This window comes from Rhinatrema bivittatum, chromosome 2 (assembly GCF_901001135.1).
Source record: "Rhinatrema bivittatum chromosome 2, aRhiBiv1.1, whole genome shotgun sequence".
NCBI lineage: Eukaryota > Metazoa > Chordata > Amphibia > Gymnophiona > Rhinatrematidae > Rhinatrema > Rhinatrema bivittatum.
Window position 1 is genome coordinate 400,949,266 of NC_042616.1, and position 24,893 is coordinate 400,974,158.

Sequence of the window (24,893 nt, forward strand, 5' to 3'; positions counted from 1 at the left end):
GGGTGAAAGAGACCTCAAACTCTTAAAGTCTCAGGTGACTCTCAAAGAGACACCTCATCCCATCAAACATAAAGTCTATTCATCTTAGACTCCAAGCTGACCTTCAAGACTCAAGGCAGTTTTCTTTCATCTATGCGAACTTCGCCATCTCTGTCCCAACTTTGGTGGCTCAGCCTTTACTACAGTCATCCACATTTGCATAATCTCCCGCCTCAATTATTTTAACTATCTCTGCATCAGGATTCCAAAAAAACCTGACTCGGCACCTGCAACTTTAAAAAACACTACAACACATATGCTGTTAACTGCAAAGGAATTCAAAAAATCATACTTATCTTAAAATCCCTACATTGAACCAAGTTTAAAACCCTGGTTCTGACCTTCAAGCCCCAGAATGGCTGTACCCTTCTGCATCTGAGCCAAAGTCTAAACCCTTATATGCTCTCTCACTCTCTGAGGTCACTGCCACAAGAACGACTAATGGTGCCACCACTAAGGGACCAATACCTACTAGTACCAGAGAGAGCACCTTCTCAGGAGAAGCTCCAGCACTATGGAGCTCTTTGCTTCTCAACATCAGACTAGCAACTAACCTGCTAGTCTTCAGAAAACATGGCTTTTCAAAACTCCCTAGCCTTTTACTAAAAAGTCTCTGAACCTGAAACAGTTGCAGTGTGTCAGTATTTTTTTTTATTTATATATTTCTAGACCATTTATCAACCTTACTAAATGGTTTACAAGTAAACATTCATAAAACTAAAAACAGAAATTAAAAGTAATAAACATAACATTAAAAATATGTATTAAAAAAAGCTAAAAACAGAAATACTAAAACGTAATAACATGTCAAAAGTAAAAACAATCACAACATTGTCAAAAGGATCACAAAATAATACAATACAGACTGAATGATCACTCTGATTTATTACTAGGGCTAGCCATTGGGCAATTTAAAAGCAAAGTGTTGCATTTGAGGTGGATTCTTGGGCTGAGGTGGGGTTGACGCAACGGGTCCCCACCATCAGCAGGGCTGAAGCGAGAGGCCACTGGAGCTTCACCTATACCAGCCCACATTCTCCTTAGGTTGAGCCGGCAGGACTTAGGCGGGCCTTGAGAATCGGTATGAGTAGTAGATGGTTCAGCCCAGTGACAGCAGCCTGCAGATAGAGTACTACTATCTTGGATGGGATAAGGAACTAGAACAAGCACCAAGGGACCAGGAGAAACTGAGGGTGCCTGAGCAGAGGAAGCCTTAATAGTCCACGTCCAGAAGATAGACAGATAAGTCACTGTCAAGCTGGAATTAAGATTGATAGCAATAAGATGGTGTAGCAAACAACATGGAACCATGGAGAAGGCAGGCATGGTCAGGCGAAGCAATGGTCAGGCTTGGAGTAGGCAGGCGTAGTCAGACAAAGCAGAGATCAGGCTTGGAGAAGGCAGGTGTACTCGGGCAAAGCAGAGGTCAAACCAGGAAGTCTATCAGCAAACGAAGACAAGACAAACACAGGAACCGAAGTCACAGGAACACAATCAGGAAACATGGAGAAGCAACAAGCACTTGGAAACCAGGGATAGGCAAACCAAGGAGACCTGCTGCAAAGGCGAAGCTTCTGTGGAAAACCGGAGTATTTATATGGTGCTGAACATGACATCATCATCTGGGTCTGGGCCTGGTTCCCGCTGCAGGCCCTTTAAAGGTATCAAGGTGGCATGCTCCCGCCTATAGGGAGGCGTGGTGCTACTGGAGGTGTCTCTCTGCGGCGCACACCAAGAAACTCGATGGATGGAGGTGTCCTGGCTGGAGCCCCCAGGACTCGATGCAAGGCCAGAGGCACTGGTGGACGCCTGAGGTCGGGGCTGGCAGCCCACTGCCGCCAGCGACGAAGAGCTGGCTCCTGGAGGCTGTGCAGTAAGGTACGAGGGCCGCACCGCGGGGTTGCCACGGGCAGCGAGCATAACACAAAGCAGATCTATTTAAATCATATATTTGTTGAAAAAGATGCTCCTTAATCATCTTCCTGTACCTGATATATTCTAAAATGGATATAAAGTAATCCATCCTCTTCTGCAGGGTACTCCATGAGTTTTCAACTTATGGCCCAAAACTGGTCAAACTTGTCATTCTGCAAGCCTATCCAGAGCCACTTGTGATCTTTCTTCTGCATCTCATTGATCACTTGGCCTTTATGATTTAAGGTATCAGCTTTCTTCACACAAGACATGAAATGAGTTTCTATTACATATTTAGAGAAACAGTGAGGGAGATCTTTCTCTCAGAAAGACTTAAAGTATACTGTGATGTTCCATGGGAGACCTGTATTTGATGCTTGAAGGTCAAACAGCAAACAAAGGTGTGCCTTCATAATCAAACCAAATCTCACCTACATCCTCTGGTCTCATCACCTTCAGGAAATGTTTTTTCACTTTGTCCATGATCAGCGTTAAGTAGCTTTCACTAAGTAACAGCAAATAATAAGGTTCTGTTTCTCTTTCTGTTAGCTCGTCCTGATATATAGTGAAGCAGGTGGGGATTCTTCTGAAACAAACATCAGGAAGCACATCTTGTTATCTGTTATTCTTCCAGTGACTGCTACAGCACATAAAGACCAACTCGTTGCATTCCACCACAGATTCTGCTGTCTCCTCCAAAGCTCCCCACCAACAAAGTATCCATTTTAAACTATCCACACAGATCGTCTTTTACACCTTATTCGATATATATCTCTAATTTCTCCTACCCTGACTCACTATTACTTTATGTCCCTGTTATGCTATGATCTCATGCCATTACTCATTGTATATTTTGAAAAGATCGCTCAATAGAAACTCTACTAATATCCTTAATGGACCCGGTACTATAAGGATTTGACATTGACAAATCTTACATCCTGGTTTTATTAAACTTGAAAGCAGCCTTCGACACTGTGGACCATACCCTGCTGTGCCATCAGATGAGAAAAATTGGAATAGACAGAAGTGTTCTTAAATGGTTCTCTTCCTTCCTAGCTGACAGAACACTCCAAGTCAAACTGGGCAGCCACATATCTGACACTTTCCGTATCGATACAGATGTCCCCCAGGGTTCAGCATTATCTGCAACACTTTTCAACATTTATATGCTTCCTTTGTCCACTCTACTAGCAAAACTAGGAATCAACTTCTTATATGCTGATGACATATAGTTCTACATTCCTTTCGCTAAATCAACTGAAAATACAGCATCAACAGTCTCAACATACATGAAGGCAATACAGCATGAACTGAAACAGCTTAAACTAACACTAAAAACAAATAAAACTGAAACTGTATGGCTAAGAAGAAACTCCTCCACAGTTAAACCGCCACCCCTAGACCTGGGTGATTTTCAAATTACAGCCTCCGAACAAATACGAGACCTAGGAAAACAGATCGATGAGAACATCACAGTGAAAAAGCACATAAACAAATTAATTAAAACAGGATACTCCAAGCTGCAAATATTACATCGGTTAAAACCAGTACTAAAATTCCAGAACTTCCACACTGTATTACAAACACTAATTTTCTCAAATATAGATTACTGTAACTCCCTATTACAAGAACTATCCTCTGGACTTATATAAAACCACTACAGTTACTACAAAATGCCTCTGCAAGACTTCTACTAGGAACAAGAAAATTTGACCACATCACCCCCTCACTGATAGCTCTGCACTGGCTGCCAGTATAATCCAGAATCCATTGTAACGTACTAACATTTATTTATAACATAATCAATGATAGAATCCCCTGCTTAATAGGGGCAAATCTCCAAACATACAAACCACAGCAAATACTAAGATCACACAATAAAGGGCTACTAACTGTGCCTACAACGCGAAGTACACATCTAATGCAAATAAAAGACCGAATGTTTTCCATAGCAGGGTCCAAGCTGTGGAATTCTCTACCAGAGTCGCTACGTCTTTTAACAGAAAGAAAGAGATTCAAACGTGAGCTGAAAACCTGGCTCTTCAAAAATGCATATGATCTAAAATAATATATCAATATGCAGAGAACCACAAAATTAAAAAGCATAGTCAGTCTTAGAAGTATGAACGAGAAATAGTGAGTGATATAAAGTGTCCTAAGACAAATCCTTGACTAATATATGAAGACAACTGAAAAATCTCTGACTAATATATGTAGACATTTGAAACAGAAATTATGTAGCACAAACTTCCAAATAAACTTATTAACATGTTTTTAAATGTTTAAGAGTATTGTTGACCTATAATAAGAATGCCGCTCTTGTAACTTGTATTAATGAGCTGACCACACCCTTTCCAGCAGCAGAAGACCAGAAGGCATGTGCCAAAACACCATGTCCTATAAAGTTTCAACAGATTTATTTATTTGGTACAATAACATGGAATTAGTTCAAAACAAGAGCCAATAAGGTATGTAACTAGGCAACTATAAATAGATTAATTATAGTCTCTGGAGGATCATTGACAGACATATATAAAATAAACCAAAAAATTGCTTTTGATTAGTTTGAATATCCCTACTCTCTTATTTATTTATTTTTAGTTTTTATATACCGATGTTCCTGTATAATATACATATCACACCGGTGTTATGTATATTATAGAAATTTTAAATCATTAACATCTGAACAAAATTACGATGAAGACAGTAGTCCAGCAGCAAGTAGGGGGTTATCCAGTCTTTCGTGCTGAGGGCCACATATATGATTATCTACCAGTTGGTGAGAGGTTGTATGTGTCCATTTGGTGCAAAGAGCTTCCAGCTCTCAGAAAAGGAGTCCAATCCCTGGAGGCTAGCGTGACTGGGGCTTGGCCTGGCAGGAAGGCTGGCTGTATTGGGGCTGGGGGAAGTTCAAACTATGCTGGAGCTGGGGCAGCAGGGGAGAACGGCAATAGATAGGAGCCTCCTGGGATTTTCCACGGGCGGCTGTACTGCTGCTGTGGCTGGAGCTGAGGGGCAAAGGCAGGCTTTGCTGTTCCTGGAGCTGCAGAGGAGAGGGCAGCCTGCGCTGGGGCTGGGGAAGGCAAGGCATAGGAATCTCTGGCCAATTTCCAGGAGTGTCAGCTAGTACTACTAAGTGAAAGATACAACTGATAATATACGAACAAAAATGCATTAAGGCTATGCATAGATCCCATTTGCTCAATCTACTATTCAGAAATGTCAAACCTTGGCAACGTTGGGGAAATGCCAGAAAAAAAGCCTTATTTTTAAAAAAAAAAGTTACTGAGAAGCATTAGTCATCCTGCTGCATGTCTGACTGACACAGTGCTTAGAGCTGCCTCTTCTGCCAGAGATAAATCTTAAGCTTTTTTTATTCTTTCTTGGAGTGGCTCAGCAATGGAAGTATTTTTCATTGAATAAGTATGGAATGCTGTTATATAAATGAAGACTGAAATTAGTTTTTGTGGGGCTTTAAGACAAGTCCTCTGCCCGATGAGCTGAAAGGAAGACACCTCTCACAAAACAGAATCTTAAAATTGTGCCAGCCTACAATTATATTTAAACAAAACAGGGGTCTAGATACAAAAGTCCAAACTTAAATAGAAGGAAAGATTGACAGTTGTCTAACAAGTGGAGCTAAAGCGCATTGGCAATGTCATGAGTGCGGCCAGACCCTCCAGCCTGCCACTGAATATCCCCGGTTCCATTTCCTTTGCCTAAACAACTTTAGAGGTATCCATCCCCCTCACCCTCCTCCTACCTAGGAGAGCAGGGATTGGTTACTCAGGCCCTATATAACCAGCCATTTTGTAGTTTAGGTTGTGGCTAGTTTCATTTTAGAGGAGACACCAGAGAAGCAGGATGTAGAATTTTTTCCTCCCTGCTGAAGCCTCCTGTGTCATCGGTTTTCCCCCTTTTTCTGTAGGGTTTGGCCTCTGAGCACAACTTGCTAGAGCAGTGGTTTCCAACCCTGTCCTGGGGACCCCCAGCCAGTTGGGTTTTCAGGATATCCACAATGAATACGCATGAGAGAAAATGTGCATGCTATGGAGGTTCAATGCAGCAAATTTTCTCTCATGCGTATGCTGAAAACCCAACTGGCTGGGGGGTCCCCAGGACAGGGTTGGGAACCACTGTACTAGAGGATCCCTAAGTATTTAGTTTAGTAAGATAGATTTTTGATGGATTTCCCTTCAGGGCAAAAGGTCTCTCAAGCCAGATCCATGAGCCCCACTCTCCTCCCTAGGTGGGCAAGACCGGTGCCAGATCTTTCTGAGTGAGATATTTGATGGCCGAAAGGTATCCTGTTTTGCAAGAAGGAAAAAACATTTTTGTTTTGTTGCGAAGAGGTTTTAAGCCTCCCCTCTTCACTGGGAGCCTGGCTGGATCAGCAGGTTCCCTCCCAAAGACTTTTCAACCCGAGGAGTCACCCTTTCAGATTCACTTAATAGAGTCAAGGAAGAACGAGGAGACCCCCATCCGGATCTCCACTAATTTGGGACCAGGACACAGGGCTAGGTGTTCGGGAAGTTAGGATTTTCGTGCGCTAGTAGGGGGACCCCTGACCTAGGAATCCCGGCTGAGCCGCTGGGAGAGCTTTGAATGCACAATTTACACCACCAATTGGGAAGCTCAACCAGTGAGCTGAAAGAAAAGGATACCTACCCACAGCGAAACCCTCTTATCTGTAAAGACATATATTTAAAGATGGACTTTGATTTGCCTTAAACCCATCAGTGGATTATTATTTAACACCCAGCACCTGGTCCTGTTTGGTTATTCACAGCATCTCCCTCTAGAGGATGCCACAGTTATAAATACACACGAGGGACACACACACACTAACGTTTCTTTCATTGTCTGGGCCATAGACAAGAGTCTCGCCCCATAGAAAGAATCCTCCCCAGGTTTCAAGAGTCGAGCTGGGAAAGAGCCAGCTAAGCCGGAGCAAACCCAGAGGTTACAAATGTGATTGTGGGCCCTTGGGACTAAACACTCTGGGTGAGGGCTACAAATGTAACCCTAATATAAACAGTTGTTTTAAAAAAAATCTGTTAAACAGGGTCCAGCCCTATGCCTCAGGCCACAGTGCTGTGCAGTACGGTACCTGGGGATGTGGGTTCAGATCGCCCATCTTGGCTGATGGGCCCGAGCACACCACCTGCATGGCACACCCAGGTTAGAAGGGGAAGGAAAGGCTGCTGCCACCGATATGGCTCCTGCTGGCCGAACAGAGGCTGAGAGTATGAGTCAGAGACGACGCTCTTCCAACCTCAGAGCAGTGAGGATTCAGATAGGTGGCAGGGAATGCTATCTTGGGAGAGGGGCATGGAAGACCAAGATGAAGGGAGAAAAAGGAAGTAAAAGACAGTTCTTAAAAACCTCTATTGCTTTCTTGTTGGATCTTACTAGTACGTCTCTTTTTTTTTTTTGGCCCAAAATATTTTTTTTTTCTTAGGCCAGGGCTTCCCCAACTGTGGGTCGTAAAAAACCATTAGTGGGAGATAAAACTGCCTCCAACAGTAGGGCTCAATAGGCACCAGCAGCAACAGCATTAATAGTGGACGTCATCTTGGGGGCCTGTGAGCCAGCATGCGCTCACAGGCCCTTCAGGGGCACTGAAGAGTCTTCTGTAATAACAGGAAGCCCTGCATGAGGAAGTATCAGGCCGCTGCAGGACCCTGTGATCTTGCACTGGCTCACAAGCCTCACATTGACTTACATTACTAACACGACTGCCACATGCAAATCACAGTCAGGCTTGGGACCAGCCATGAGTGGAGGGTAGGGCTACATGTGCATGGACCAGTGGAGACTGCCACTGCTCCTCGTTCCTCACTGAGCACTGAACCTACCCAAGAGAAAGATGTTCCCCTATCATCAGCCAGGAAAAAAAAGGGCCTGCGCAGATTTGCACTCTGTTTTTCTGCAGATACTCTTTCCATGAAAAGCAATGTGCAGAGTTTTCAACATACAAAACCATGCATGTTGTTGCCTCCCCCAGATCTAACGCCACCTAGTTTTCCCACAAGTGGGTTAGATCAGGGCTGTTGATCCTTACTCGTACTTTTACCCGGATAAATGGCTTTTGGTGCTTTCGTATTTAGCTGTACGAATGGCACCACTGGAAAATCCAGTCATGCTCAGTGGCCAGCACTTTATCCAGAGAAAAAGACAGAAAGATAAGTTGGGGGCAGGGTGGAGTCAGCTCGATATGCAGCATTCTGTAAGTAGCTCAGCCAAATCATTACCTGGCTAACTTTGAAACAGCTGTGCCACTGAATATGTAACAAAAGTTAGCCAGATAAATTTATTCAGCTAACTTTGCACTACGGCCAGTGGCTGAATATGGACTTTGATATTTTTCCACCATCATGCCTGCATGGCGTTCCAGCGAGGATCACTGCAGGAGGGGGCTCCGTAAAGCTTTGCAAAATATGTAAGCACCATTATCACCTCTGCAATAAAGTAAAATGGGAGAAAAGACTGTAGTTCATAATGACTTTGCTTGGTTTTAGTGGCAGCTGAGTTAGATAATATCGGTTCTCCTACATTTGTTGATTTTTTTTGCCCCCAAACACCTTTGGCAGAGGTTGAAGTCCAGAGGCAGATTTTTCAAACAGTAAATCTGACAAAATTTTAAAAAGTCTTCATGGCTTTATTTGATGCACTGCCTGCCGCCTGTACTAACTCTGTCTGCGCTACTAAAGAAAAAAAAAAAGGGAAAAACCTTGAAATAAAGAGATTCACTGAAACAGCCTCTAAGCAGCAGGACTGTGAATCATGCCCAGTACCACTATTCAAACCAACAACCTTTTCTTGCCCTTGTTAAATAAGCCGAAAACGTAAAGAGATTTAAAAACAAACATCAGTTTAACTAAAGGAACTGTGAATACTATCCAGGCAACAAAAAGAAAAAAGTATCACAATTTTGACTGGTACCACTTACCTCCGACAGCAGCCCTGCATCACGGCACTCAGCCTCCCATTCCATTCTCAACACAAAGGGCTCCCAGCCCTGCTCTTCACCAGTTATGTGCCAGCCCTGGGGTTTCGTAATCGCAGAACATGGTAAGGCACGGGCCCAAAACTTCAATCCCAGGGAGAAAAGCAAGGCTCCCTAACGATGCCTCTTGCAGATTCTTGTGCCAGGAATGGTACAGAGGCGGCTCAAGCTACGACCCTGGGAGACACTTTCACCAGTCTTTTGTAACTGGTGAGCACTATCATAGCAACAGTTGTTATTCAGTGACCCATATACTCCTCTTTTTAAATAGCTTAATTAATACAAACAGCAACAAAGCTCTGGGGATTTTGCTTTTGCAGGAAATAGACGCTTATTTCGATCACTCATTAACAATCCCCCGCTGATAGACACTAAGGAGACGACAGCCACAGTGAAAAGTAACACATACCAGGGTAGATCTAATGTCACAAGGATTGCTCATTAATAATCAACAAGTATCAAGCAGTCAGAAACAACAACAAAAAAAACCCCACTTTTTTCTTTTTTTACTTGAAAAATAATTCTAATTGTCTTAAATAAAAATTATGGTGAGAAGAGAGATTTAACTAATTAGCAGATTTCAGCTTGTATTTTAAGGGCAACGGAAAGCTGCTGGAAAGGAAATTAGGTCAAAGCACACTCTCACCAGCACAGAAAAGGGAGAGATCACTTAACTGTAATCCAACCTCTCAGTCTGTAACAGACTTACATGCTATGTAAAAGAATGCTTTCCCTACTCCCATTCTCCTACTCCCCAATACCCCACCACTGCAAAGAAAATGTGCATCCTACGACTGCACATTCATGTTAAGGCAACCACATGACAGGAGACAAAGCTAGGAATGGCTTGAGAAATCCACAAGGCAGAGGTGGCTAGAGCAGGAAGCCAAGAAAGACTTGATGACGAAGCACTGAGGAGAAGGACAGGCTGGATTAAGTAGGACAGGAGTCTGGGTGTGATACAGGTTGGGGCTGGGATAGTCAGGGGAGAGAGAGCTCCTGGAGGTCCCCTTCTGGCATGGAGGCTGAAGCACAGGCTGCGGACAGGAGCCAGAGAATGCTGGAGAATAGTTTGGAGCCGCGCTCACTGGGGTCCTCTGGTGGAAGGGAGGCTGCGCAGCAGCCAGAATCACAACGGTTACGGTACTGGCCTCCATCAACTCTGCTGATAGGCCATTCCAGTCATCCATTGCCTCTCAACAAATAAGTACTTTCTCATGTTTTTTCTGAGGCTAACATAATGCATAGTGAATGAAAATGATGGTAGATATGGGCCAATTTTTCATTCATTCAGTCTGTCTGTCTATTCCTTTCATGCTCTGCTAAGGATATAGTCCAGCTGTCAGCCATTGACATTTGACCATATGCAGAAAATTGCTCCTTATCCAAGTCAGTTTCTGTCACCTTTCTCTCTAGTTCCCATACTTTATCCAACACCCAAGCCACCTCCCATGTCCTAACACCAAAAGAAAAAGAAAGAACAATCACCAGAACTAGTGAGGTTGTTGTACAAACATCTGTCCAACTCATACTCATTGATATAAGGATTGTAACTATGACCATTCCGTTCAGGTTACGTCAACCTTCTTGGAAGTCTGATGCACACAGGGAAGAGAAAAAGGTAAAATCTCTGTTTTAACAGAAAATCACAGAATATGTGTACTTCTGTAAAAGTGTTTGCTGTTGAATTTAACTGAAACATTTTCCTATTTCAAGCCATTCACATGCCCCTCTATTTTTATTAAATGCAATGGTGAAAAGACACAGAACTGGCAAATTTAACTGTTTTTTGCCTTTCAGGTAGAAATTCTCTTATTGAAGCCCACTGTGAATATTTTTTCACCCATATGTGAATTTTGGAAAAGCATAATTTTTGGCATAAACCTGAACGGAAGATAGAAAATAAAGTAGCACTCACTCCTCTTGAAACCTGAGGAAAACACAGCAGAGGCCTTTAGCAGCTTCAACCCGAGAAGTCTATAATGGGCCCTCATCCCGAGAGGGCCATACAAGAGCCAACTTTAACAGAAGATGGGCAGAGTCAACAAAGCAAAAAAGTCTCTGACAGCAAGGGCCAAAAAGAAATACCCCTAACTGGGTGAAAACTACAGGAAGAGGAAAAAAGGGAGGGGAGAATGGGGCATAGAGTTTAGAGTTCTTACCACTTATCCATAGAGGACAGAGACATCTCACTTCCCCTGAATATGACTCACAGCACTGAAACATTCCACATTTAACATGCACTTAAGCAGGTTTACAAGCCTGCCCTCATCACCATGGAAGATGCGGCAGGGAGTGAGATCAAAAGAGCAGAAGCATTTTAGCAGTTTAGTATCTGGCAGCGTACCTGCAGATATTTGTTGGTAGCAGGAGTTTCATACATAGTGACATAGTAAATGACAGCAAATAGAAACTACAATGGTTCATTCAGTCTGCCCGATAGCGATTAATTCCATTTAGGTACACACATACAGAGAATTCCCTATCTGCAACCCAACACCATCTTCCTCCGCCCTGATTCCTGGAAGCACAAAGCAGTCATACCACTGCTGTTATGGGCTGAACCTACCACTGCACGCTGGTTATCCAGTGCGTCAGGATCCAGGAATCCTTTGTGTTTATCCCACTGTTTTGTTTTGTTTTTTTTATTTTGTTATTGTTTTTGCTTCCACCACTTCCTGTGGAAGGGCGTTCAAGGTATCCATCGCCCTCCCTGTGAAAAAGTACTGGCTGACATTGTTTCTGGACCTTCCGTCTTGGAACTTCATATCATGACCCTAACTTTACAATTGACTTTCCATTCAAAAAGGTTTGCTTCTTGTGTATTAATATCTTGCAAACTCCCCTCACTCTTTTACTCCCTCCCAACCATAATCCCCTCACTCACCTCTTACACTCCCTCCCGCCGTAATCCCCTCACCCACCTCCTTCACTCCCACCCCAACCCTCCCCCGGCACTGCCGCAATCCCACCACTCGCCCACCTCCAAACACCTGAAGAACCGCCGTCTACGGGCCTTGGTTCTCTTCCTGTTCCGCGGCTGTTGGCGCCCGAGGACATCATTCAGTTGCCAGCAGCCGAGGAAGAGATAGAGGGACCGAGGTGCTGCATGACGAAGATCCTCCAATTTTAAGAACAAAGAGGGTGAGTGACCGGGATTAGGGTTCGGGGCGGGGGTAGCAGCAGTAGCAGCAGCGTCGGTGGTAGCTGTCGCCGGGGGTGGGGGATAGCACAATGAGACTTCACTTGTTCTGTTGCCATGGCCCATGCGGTCTCCCCCCACCCCCATCGTTTCCAATGATTGTGCCAAATTAGGGTGAAAATCGTTTTAAACTGATTTTCACCTCTGGAAAAATCCAGGCATTTAAACCAAAAAGGAAGGTCCCTTGCAGTCGTGCAGCTGTGTTACTGAACGTAGCCGGCTATCCTTAGGACGGCTCTTTGGCCTGACCAGACTTAGCCAGCTATAGTAGCTGGCTAACTGTGAATATCGCAGTTAGCCAAATAACATAGGGCCTCATTTACTAAGCATCTTTCCCATAGACACAGAATGGGAGAAAAGCCTTAGTAAATCAGGCCCTTAGCTGGCTAACTCAACTCCTTACAGTTACACTCCCAGAACATCCCCTAACTTAGCTGGCTAAATTCTAAATGGCTAACTTATTAGCCGACTAGAATTTAGCCAGAAAAGTTCCCACATCTTCATTTAGCCGGATAACTTCTGAGTTATTCAGCTAATTGCTTATGAATATGGACCTCCCTGTGTTTGGGAACCAAGGTTTAGGTGCATGATGCTATGTAATGTGGCTTACGATTAGACTTAAATGTTGCGCTGGAGGTGGACCCTTGGCCTGGTGCAGGATTGGTACGGCCCTCTGGTTGGACCCAGAGAGCGCCTGCCACCAGGAGGCGGAGCACAGGAGGAGACAGAGGCTGACTGGAGCTTCACCAATAACAGTGCAGGGTTTCTGCAGGTTGAGCCCTTGGGTACCTGGACCACCTGGCCTTAGGTGGGCCTCAGATGGTCTCCCAGAGAGGTAGCAGAGGGGTGTGCCCACCAGGAGCAAGGGTGCGCGGCTGATGCTGAGAGGATGGACTAGACCTGAACTGGAAGCTCCAGAGACCTCAGGGAGGTAGCAGTTCAGGAAGGTTCTCCGGGCAAGGCAGGCAGCACCTGCAGGTCTAGTCTGGTGAAGGCCGCGGGTTGAATCCAAGCAGGTTGGTCTGGTAGTCACGATAGGCCAGAAGAGAGTGTCCGAGTGAAGCACAAGGGTCAATGCCAGTGTATCTGTCCAGAAGTGGTCAGCCGAAGCAGGGGTCAATACCAGGGTCAGTCCGCGCATAGTCAAGACAAGCGAGGGTCAGTTCCAGGTAGCAGATGAAGAGAGTAGTCAGACAGGCCAAGGTCAGTACCAGAGATCAATCCGGGAAGGTACTACCTGAGTAAGGACACAGGAAGGACACAGGATGCAGGAACACTGGAGACGCTGGAACAAGGGAACACTGGAGCAAGGAGACGCTGGAACAAGGAGACGCTGGAGCAAGGAGACGCTGGAACAAGGAGACGCTGGAACAAGGAGACGCTGGAGCAAGGAGACGCTGGAACAAGGAGACGCTGGAACAAGGAGACGCTGGAGCAAGGAGATGCTGGAACAAGGAGACGCTGGAACAAGGAGACGCTGGAGCAAGGAGACGCTGGAACAAGGAGACGCTGGAGCAAGGAGACGCTGGAGCAAGGAGACGCTGGAACAAGGAGACGCTGGAGCAAGGAGACGCTGGAACAAGGAGACGCTGGAACAAGGAGACGCTGGAGCAAGGAGACGCTGGAACAAGGAGACGCTGGAGCAAGGAGACGCTGGAACAAGGAGACGCTGGAGCAAGGAGACGCTGGAACAAGGAGACGCTGGAACAAGGATCAGATACAAGGAACATGCAAACTAGTACACCGAGGTGTCGACCCGATTGCCAAAGTGAGGTCCTGGGGGCAGGACCTCGCTTTATATAGGGCTTCCATGTGATGTCATTAATTCGTGTCCGAGTCAGGTTTCCCGCACTTGGCCTTTTAAATCTGAGGACGTCGGCCGCGCATGCGCCTAGGGGCGGGGCCGAGGCGGCCGAAGATGCGGAGTCCTGATGGGAATTCCGCTGCGAGGCCTGCAGCGTGGAGGAAGCCGGAGAGGGCCGTGGTGAGCGTAAGGGACGCCGGGAGCTGGCAGCAGCGGCAAGACCGGAGCTCGTAGAGGGCAGCGTGAGGTGAGCAGGCCTGGTCGCGGCACCCACACGGCCAGGATGCGCACCATTAAATTTCCAAATTCATTTCATTTTCATTAATTTATTAAGCTTATTACTTGTTAGTATACAGACAACTACTCCTAGAGGTACAACCAATAATTTTGCAAAAAGTACACTAGACAACAAGCAAATAAAAACAATGGCAAAATAAGGCAAATAAAACAAAGGTATCCCAAACAAGGATGCTAACAATAAAAACCCAAAAATAGATATAAAAAAATATAAGATAGCAGCATGTCACAACAAACGATACACAAATAAATAAAAAGAATAATAGGAAAGAATATCAGCTGTGAATACCTCAATAAAATAACAGCATCATAAGTTCATATCAAATTATGGAACTGGCACAAGAAAATCAAACAAAAGCCTAAGAAAAAAAATCTTAAAAGACTTTCTAAAATCTAAATAACAGGTCATTATCCGAGTCTCAAATGGTAGGCAAATCCAAAATTATAGAGCTACACATGAAAAAACACATTTCCTAATGCAGACAAATCTAATAGCCTTCGGAGGCAACCAGTAGAGTTGCCTGTGAAGAGTGCAGCTGGTGACTGGATTTAATTAATCAGTCAGTCCCACAAATATTTGGCTTCCATTGTCATGAGTGGCTTTAAAAACCGAGCAATTTTAAATTGTATGCGGAAGTCGACTGGGAGCCAAGGTAACTTTTTCAGCAACACCAGAGTCACCCAGGAGTAGATTTTCAAAGGGTTACATGCATAAGATACATGCGTAACCCCTGAAAACCTACCCCTGCGCGCGCCGAGCCTATTTTGCATAGGCTCAGTGGCGCGTGCAAGCCCCGGGATGCGCGTATGTCCCGGGGCTTTAAAAAATGGGCAGTCCAGGGGCGGGTCTGGGGGCGTGGCAGTGGTCCGGGGGCAGGGCCGGGGGCATTCCTGAGTCCTCCGGCACAGCGGCCGTGCCGGAGGTTCACGCGCCAGCAGCTGGCCGGTGCATGCAAGTTACGCCTGCCTCTGGCAGGCATAACTCGCCGAAATAAGGTAGGGGGGGATTTAGGTAGGGCTGGGGGGTGGGTTAGATAGAGGAAGGGAGAAAAAGGTGGGGGGTGACCAAAAATAAGTTCCCCTCCAAGGCCGCTCCAATTTCGGAACGGCCTTGGAGGGAACGGGGAAAGTCATTGGGCTTTCCCTAGGGCTCGCCGCGTGCAAGGTGCAAACGTGTGCACCCCCTTGCACGCGCTGACCTTGGATTTTATAACATGCGCGCGGCAGTGCGCTCATGTTATAAAATCGGGTGTACATTTATGCGCACCGGGTGGAGTGCACAAATGTACCTCACGCGCGTAACTTTTAAAATCGGCCCCCCAGTGCCTAAGGCCAGCAATTTTTTCCTTCTCCTTTGGGACTCCAGGTTAATCAGAATCAGCACTATGAGCCTTCATTTACAACTACCTGGGCTATGTTGCCCATTTCTAATCCACGTCCTGGTTAGCCCAGATGCTGCAGTGGCAGTCCTTGGCTAGAGGCCGCAGACTGTGGCTCCTTCCAAAGCACAATGCATCTGCACCCGGTGTCTGCCGGTAAGTGGGTGTCACAGTTGAGTGACCGGTTGGGACTCCCAACTGTTTCCCTTGTCCCCACCTGCTATGGCTGTGACAGCATCCTCCGTGGCAATCCTTAGTCCCTGCCAGCCACAGAGGCAAAAAGTGGAACCTGAATGCATGCAGCCTTGCCAACGAGTCATCGGGTCAGCATCTTGTTCTCTGTTGGGAGGAGGAAGGATTTCGGGACTCCTGATTTATAATGTTTGAATAAGGCTCTTGTAAAAGTACCTTTAATGGTTTCAGTACAGCATAGAGCTTCAAGGACAGCAACTCTCTTTAAACTGCCATAGCAACAGGCAGAAAGACAACCTCCTCTCTATTCTTTAGCAGATGAACATCACAAAGCCTAGCTCAGGGATTTCGAGCATCAAAGAACTCCAGTGTGACTGCTCCTGTGACTGCGAAACTTAGAAACAGTCTCTGGCAGTGCCGCCAGACAGGCACCTCATGCCCAACAAGCTAAGCCTTACCTCCTTTGTTTACTAAACACTGGAGATACTCCATAAATACAAAGAGAATTTAATGGCTAATGCTGAACCTAAGAGAAATAAATCTTTTCAAAATGAATGTACTGCCCAGATTGTTATACTGTATATGTTTCAACACCTTCCTTTGTGACGTTCCTGCAGCAACATCTGCCCATTCGAACAATGCAATCACTGGTTTCATTTGGCAGAATAAGCCTTGCAGGATTAAACTCGGTACTCGGTACATAGTGGAATGGGGCTTCCAAATTTGATATTTTAGTACTGGCTGGTATTAATGCACTCATCAGCACTTTGGGTCTTATTAGAGGCTTATCAGGCCATAGAGGTAGATTTGAACGTCTCATTGTTTTTGCTTGCCGTGGCCTATTTTGCTCAGTACAATTCGCTGCAGCAGTCCTATTCTGGCTCAGGCATAAATAAGGAGGTCTACGTTCAGCCACTGTGTGGCTCGGCTAACTAACCAGATAAACGTATCCAACTAATTTAGCCTATACTGGGTGCTGTGTCGCCTCAAAGTCTTTATATTTTTATCTTTGATTTTGTAATCATTTTTATGGATGTTTTATTGTAAACCGCTTTGATGGTTTTATAAGCGGTATATAAGCAATTTTAAATAAATAAATATCCAGTTACCTTAAAGTTAGCTGGATACGTTTATCCAGCTAACTTAACTCTTCCCAGTTATACCCCCGAGACACCCCTAACTTATATCTGGCTAAATTCTAGCTGGCTAACTTATTATCCAGCTAGAATTTAGCCGGTAAAGTGTCCAAGTCTTCATTTAGCCAGATATCTTCTGAGTTATCCAGCTAAATGCTTTTGATCGTGGACCTCAGGGACGATAACATTAAAACAGATGCGCACGTGCCCATTTATGCGTGTATATGGGCACATGGAAAACTGTATTTAATAATCCACATGTATATGTATATGATATGCACAAGTTATAAAATACCTACAAATGTGCCCAGCAACCCGTGTGCATGTAAAAAAACATACAGATATATATTGCTCTTATGCAGGTAAGTTCCAACTTCTCAGACTAAGTAGTGGCTTTGCTGCTACTTAGCCGAATAAGTCTTAAGGGCACTACTTATCCAGCTAAGGCCTGGATTTATCAAAATGCACTAAATATCACCTGCGATAGACAAAGGGGTGTGTTTTATGGTAATAGGCACTTTATTGCAATAATACCTATGCAAAGAGCTAAGTTTCTGCAAATTGTGATAACTTTTTCACACTTTCAGATAAGTGCCAGAATGTGGTATTTCCTACATACAACCACTGGGGGGAAAAGAGAGAAATAGAGAGAGCACCTAGCCATACTTGCACACTAGATAGATATTTATATCCCTATGGGAGGCCCACCTAGTAATTCGAGGTGAGGTTTAGGTATTAGTGTAGGGGTTAGGGGCCACTTTGACATTCAAAGTGAGATGTACAAACAGAACTGTGATCTCTAGTGAAGTTTGATGACCCTCGGAGTGAGGACACTCACCCAAAGTTGGGATTTGTGCAATGTTATTTATTTCAACAATCTAATTTTAACCAAGACTACCAACCATACTCATGCAAAAGAGATAATGAAATATCATCTGGCAATGACCATCATAATAGCAATATGAACTTATAATTAACACTAGAAGACCATCCTGAATATGTTTAAATACCAACACTGTTACCACTATCCTTTTCCCTTCTTTTCCTTATGCTCCCTTTTTCACCACCAACCTCTCCCCGATCCCTTCTTCTTTTCCACTATTAATTTATGCATCAATGTTTTTAATAGTTTATTCTCTGTTTGATTTTTGTAAACCATTATGATGGCGGAACCGAATGACGGTATATAAAACTGAACAAATAAATAAATAAATGTTCTCTCAACCTAGCTTGATGGACTCAACATCAAGCTAGGTTGAGAGAACATTGCACAAATCTCATCTTTGGGTGAGTTTCCTCACTCCAAAGGTCCTGAAATCTTCACCAGAGAGCACAATTCTGTTCGTACATCTCACTTTGCATGTCAAAGTGGCCCCTAACCCCTACACTAATACCTAAACCTCACCTCGAATTACTAGGTGGGCCTCCCATAGGGATATAAATACCTATCTAGTGTAAGGGTAGTATGGCTAGAGTCTCTCTCTCTCTCTCTCTCTCTCTCTCTCTCTCTCTCTCTCTCTCTCTCTCTCTCTCTCTCTCTCTCTCTCTCTCTCTCTCTCTCTCTCTCTCTCCTGCATTAAAGAGTACAGATTGAACTCACAGAAACACACATAACAGCAGATTAAAATGTGTCTGGCAGTTGGGGAATGGGCATTCTCTAAGATCCTTTCTTCATTAATGAGGGAGTTTGGTCTTTCTAGTTCTTTGCTAAGGACACTTGGATGGGGAATGGGAGGTGAAAGAGCAAAGTCCAGTTGGTAACTGGTCTATCTCGTGCAAAGGTAGTGGATCTCAAACATCACCTAAATAAAATGCCGATACAGAACAGTGCGCTCCAAAGGAGCACACTGTTAACCTGCCCTTGGACGCGCGTTTTCCCTTACCCCTTATTCAGTAAGGGGCGGAAAATGTGCGTCCAACACGCGGCACCTAATAGCGCCCTCAACATGCAAATGCATGTTGAAGGCCCTATTAGGTATGCCCGCACGATACAGAAAGTAAAAGGCACATTTTACTTTAAGAAATTAGCGCCTATCCAAAGGTAGGCGCTAGTTTCTGCCGGCACCAGGAAGTGCACAGAAAAGCAGTAAAAACTGCTTTTCTGTGCACCCTCCGACTTAATATCAAAAAAAGAAAAAGTAAAAAAAGTAAAGTAAAAAAAAAAAAAAAATTTAAATGGGCCGGCGGCTGTCGGGCCGAAAACCGGACGCTCAATTTTGCCGGCGTCCGGTTTCCGAGCCCGTGGCTGTCAGCGGGCTCGAGAACCGACGCCAGCAAAATTGAGCGACGGCTGTCAAACCCGCTGACAGCCGTCCCTCCGGGTCAAAAGGAGGCGCTAGGGACGCGCTAGTGTCCCTAGCGCCTCCTTTTGCCTGTTTCTACCGCACCACCTAATTTAAATACAGGATCGCGCGCACTGGCGAGTGGTCTGCGCGCGCACCGGGAGAGCGGGCGTTCGTCCGCTGTCCCATGGACTTTACTGAATCGGCCCGTAAGATTTTAGAGAGTGCTGGGGAGGAGCTGACTGTCAAGGTAGATATGAGTATCAGTGACATAGGAAGGTGCAGGAAGGAGGTTCTGGAAACTAAAGTTAGGCTCTTAAGTAGGAATCCGAAATCCAGAACCTCCAGGGTTGCATTTATTTATTTATTATTTTAAACCATTTATCTTAAATCTAAATGGTTTACATCATTAATACAAATCACATACAATAAAAACATATTAAAAGACATTTAAAACAATTTTGACATCACCAAGAGAATTGAGAGGAGAACCCAGGGAAATGTTGGTAGCGGTCAGTCAAATCCCCACACACACACCTATTTTCTTAAAGCGTGTGTTTCTCATTTTTTATATTCTAAATTCTCCCTTTTTATTTTTAAACAACAAAGAACTAGAGTTAAGTAGTACTATATCTTATAGCGGAGTAAGAAAAAACTGGACATGACTTATAACACCCACCAAATAATATTTATTGTGAAATTATGTTACAGTATATTGATGGCACCTGTTTAGAGTTAGAATTCCAGACACTTTATACAACATATAATTTTTGTGCCCTATTGTGAACCGTTGTGATGGCACCCGCTTAACGACGGTATAGAAAAGATTTTAAATAAATAAATAATAAAATAATAAAAGTACAAAAGTACATACACAAATTCAAAAGCATCTTGTCCCCCCCTTTTTTTTTAATACCACCTAACCTATGCCATACAAAAAACACCTCCCACCCACTGTTTTAATCAAATTTAATTTTTTCAAACTCCTCCCTAAAAAGCCAAGTTTTTAATGTTTTTTTAAACAATTTCAGATCCCTCAGAAATTGCAGTTCTTCTGGCATTAAATTCCAGCGTAACGATCCTGCTACTGTTACAGCCCTTTCCCATACCATATTTAAACAAATCTGTCAGGTTGAAGGTATTATCAAAAAACCCTTATTCGCTGATCGTAGCTCTCTTTGAGGCACATATACCAGTAATCTTGTTCCCAAACGATCATCATCTAGATTATTAACTATTTTATGAACTATTGTCAAAATCTTATAATGAATTCTATATTCTACTGGTAACCAATGAAGATAGAATAAAGCCGGCTACAATTACTGCAGAATGCTGCTGTACGAGTGCTCACTGGCAAAAAGAAGTTTGATCACATCTCTCCACCCCTAAAAAACCTTCATTGGCTACCAATTTCACAAAGAATTAAATACAAGTCCTTAACCATTCTACATAACGAAATTTACAAAGACAACAATTCCACTCTGGATAACATGATTGCAATTCACAAATCACCCCGCTCTTCAAGATCTTCTAACAAATTACAACTAATCATTCCCCCACTATCTTCTGCGAAACTATCCGCTACAAGACATAGAGCCTTCTCGATAGCTGGTCCGATAGAATGGAACTCCATCCCTGGATACCTAAGCTCTATCAGAGATTCCAAAACCTTCAAAAAAGAACTAAAAACATGGTTGTTTAGACAATCATTCACAGACTGATATGATTTATATCAATCTTAATCTTGAACCCTAATGCTCCTCTAATAAGTAATCTTCTAAACCAAGTCTTAAATTGTCTCCTGCTAACATGTTATACTCTGCTTTTTGCCGAGATGTTATATTTTTCTTTTCCTGTTCTGCGTTATAACTTATAACTTGTTCATTGTATGATGTTGTTACTTTGTAAACCGGGGTGAAGGCACTCAGCTATACTTCGGTATAAAAAAAAAGAATATAAATAAATAAATAAATAAATGTTCATATCTTCCTACCCCCAGCAACACCCTAGCTGCCGAGTTCTGGAGCAGTTGTAAAGGCTTGATCACATTTTTAGGGAGGCCCAGAAGAAGTGCATTACAATAGTCCATATTACTAAAAATTAACAGGAAGTGGAACCTTGGGCCGAGGTGGGGTTGACGCAACCCGCTGGGCAAGTCCTATGGGTCCCCACCATCACCAGGCGGAGCTGGCTGACTGACGGAGGCCGGCTGGAGCTTCGCCAATACCAGCCCTTGTTAGCCACAGGTTGGGTACCAGGCCGGCTGGACTTAGCCGCAGGTTGGGTACCGGGCCGGCTGGACTTAGGTGGGCCTCCATCCGAGGTCTTCTCAGGGACGACGACGAGGTCAGCCAGGGGTCAGCAACAGTAGAATTCAGTGATCTGATTGGGACGAGGTGGAGTCCCGGAGACCCAGGCACCAATGAGAACAGGAGGCAGACAAAGGGCACCCGAGTAAGAACAGGTCGAAGCCTGAAAGGCCAAGTCCAGAATGAAGACAAGAGGAACGTCGTAGAGCAGGCTGAAGTCAGGGCAGTCGGCAGGCAAGGAAGAGTGGCAAGACAAGCATGGGTCAAAACCGGAAGTCAATTAGAGAATAGTCAGGCAAGGCGAAGGTCAAACCCAGAGACGAGCAGAATCTTAGTCAGACAAAGCAGAGGTCAGAGCTAGGAGACACTCAGTAGCGTGGTCAGACGAAGCAGTGGTCAGAGCGAGGAGACAATCAGTAGCTTGGTCAGACAAAGCAGTGGTCAGAGCCAGGAGTCAGTCAGTAGCAACAAGAAGGGTATTCACGGAACACAGAAGCAGGAACGGATACCAGGATCAGGAACAGGAACGCAGACAAATCAGGAACCAGGAACACGGAGGAGTCACAGGAGAAGCAACTAAGCACACGACTAGTGTGGAGACCTGTTGCCAAGGCAAGAAAGCAGTGGCTGGGCCCACCTTAAGTACCAGGACCCAGTGACTTCAACATCCGGGGCCACAGGCTGGATTCCCACCCTGGCCCCTTTAAAAGGAGAACTGATGCGCGCACTGTGTCCAGCATTGGAGACCGAATCTCCAGAAAGATTTAGACAAAGCAGAGGCAATTCAGGGATGGGCTATTAATATGGTGCAGTCTGCAGCATAAGTCCTATAAAATGACATTTAAGGATATGTGTGTGTGTGTGTGTGTCTATATATGTATATCTATGTATATGTATATGTATATATATATATATATGTATATCTATATATCTACAGAACATGGGAAGGCAACTCCGGTCCTGCATACAAAAGAGGAAGTGCTTGCAAATACCTCATGCATATTCATTGTGGATATCCTGAAAACCAGAATAGCTTGGGGCACTCCAGGACCAAAGTTGTTTACCCCTGTGATAGAGACATTAAAATACCTCAGCGGTATAAATAATGTTTGAGAAACAAACATTTTTCAATGGAAAGGAAATTCCATAACTAGGGGTTGTGATATGAGGCTCAAAGGAGGTAGACTCCAGACTATCACAAGGAAATGTTTCTCCACAGAGAGGGTGGAGGTGTTGGAGGCAACAAGAGAAACAGAATTAAGAAAAGAATGGCATAAGTATAGAGGATCCACGGATGTGAGGGTAAAGCCAGAGAATAGGTAGGTTCTGTGGTACAGCATCAGGAATGGGCAGATTAGATGGGCCTTTGCAGGCCTTATCTGCAGTCGTGTTCTATGATGCTAGATATTGTTTTTAACTACGTGATCAGGCAGGGCAGGACAGGTCCTGGTTTGTCCAAGTCAGTATGGGCTCCTGGTTTTGCTGCAGGCAAACTCGGGCAGTTTAGGATCAGAAGGGTGGTCGGGGATCACATGGTTGGGAGTCCGTTCTTCCCAGTGTTTTCAAACCATTGCAAGATTTGCTACTGTTTGACTGGCTCCACTGGGAACGTTGGAAGGGGAAATGCACGTGGGGATGAGGATACAAGAACAGGTTCTGTGGGCCGGTGCTTTTTCTCTCCCTCCCCTTTTTTTTTCTGTTCTCAGGTTCCCTCCACCCTTCCTTTCATCTTTGGAATCTTGCTGGGGATGTGGTGAATGATCATGGTGCAATGATTTAGGTGTTGATGTTATGCTCGGGTATCTACGTCTATATAATTGTGGTTTAATAAAGCTGTGGCCGATTTTGATTCCAACCGTTGTTTGTTGAGTTTGTTGATTGTGTGGTTTTATTTTATGTGAAGAAAGAGGTTGTGAGCAGCACGATAGCACTGGATGCCTCTAACGGGGCCGATGCAATATCAAGTGCGAAAAAACTTGCGTCCAAACTGGGGGCATGTTTTTTTCAACTCACGCACATCCCCATCTCCTGGGCGCCCGACGTAACAGGCAAATGAGCTGCCACACTAAAAAGGATGCACTAGGGACAAATTGGGCGTCCCTAGTGCATCCATGGCATCGGGCGCCCAGGAGATATGATTGTGCACTAGCTAGGAAAACGGACGCTTAATTAAAGAACGTCCATTTTCCTAACCTGTGCACATCAGACGCCCGTAATTTGAGCATCCGTTTTCCTAACCTGACCACCGTCAAGATTTTTTTTTTTTCATGCTGCTTCCTGTGGTTCCTCCTACTTAGTATTGCAATGATATTAAGTGTGGGATGAACCACAGAAGTATTTTCTTCTTTTATGTGGAGGCTCGGGGCGCCTCAAGACTTAACGCCAGCTCCAGGGCTGGTGTTAATTTTTGGGAGTAAAAACGAGCGCCTCGGGCTCATGGTAATTTTCTGCATAGGGAGTAATAGCTAATAGCCTCATCTATATGGCACGTACATGTGATGAGCGCTGTTAGCTAAGCACTGGTTTGGACGTACATTATGGATGCACTAATCCCATTATTGCATGGGGAGTTATTGTAGCACATCCAAAAAGTGCGTCCAACCACACAGCAACCTGTGTGCTAGGCTGAGCACACTGTATTGCATCAGCCTGATTGTTTCTTACCAGTTTGTAGGTGTTTCATTTTAATTACAAAATAACCAGGAAGAAAATCATTGGGAAGGGGAAATGCATTCTCTTTGCAGTATAATATGAGGCAGCACTAAGAAACTCCTCTAAACAAACTTAATCAAAAAAACAAAAGACTGCAAACTATACTGCCTCTCTACCTCCCCAGGAGCAGGAAGTGAAGAGTCGCAAACACCGGTTTATTATTGTTTAAGTGCAGTGGGTAAAGGAAACCTCTCTATCACAATGAAACACTTGAAATCTCCAATGAGAGAGAGGTAGTGGGGGAGAGAAAAGCATGAACTTTCTGCTAAGTCACTGCATTGTTCCCTAAGCTGACGAGCCAGTTTGAGCAGTGTACCTTCTGATTCGGGCACATCCTTTATGCCAGGAGTAACATAGTAACATAGTAATGACGGCGGAAAAAGACCAAAATGGTCCATCCAGTCTGCCCAGCAAGCTTCCCAAGGCAGTCACTGCCGCTCCGTGCAGGTTACCCCCATGTTTCTCTTAAGGGTAGTGACTGCCACTCTATGCGGGTTAAGCTTTTTTTTTTATTCCCATCCTCTAGCCTTTTAAGGATCCACAGTGTTTATTCCATGCCCCTTTGAAATTCTTCACAGTTTTAGTCTTCACTACTTCCTCCTGAAGGGCATTCCAGGC

At 44.5% G+C, this 24,893-nt stretch overlaps 1 pseudogene; it reads right to left on the reverse strand.

The window, feature by feature from the left end:
- Positions 1–512: 512 nt before the first annotated feature.
- LOC115083299 overlaps positions 513–24,893 on the reverse strand; it is a 40,170-nt pseudogene continuing 15,789 nt past the window's right edge.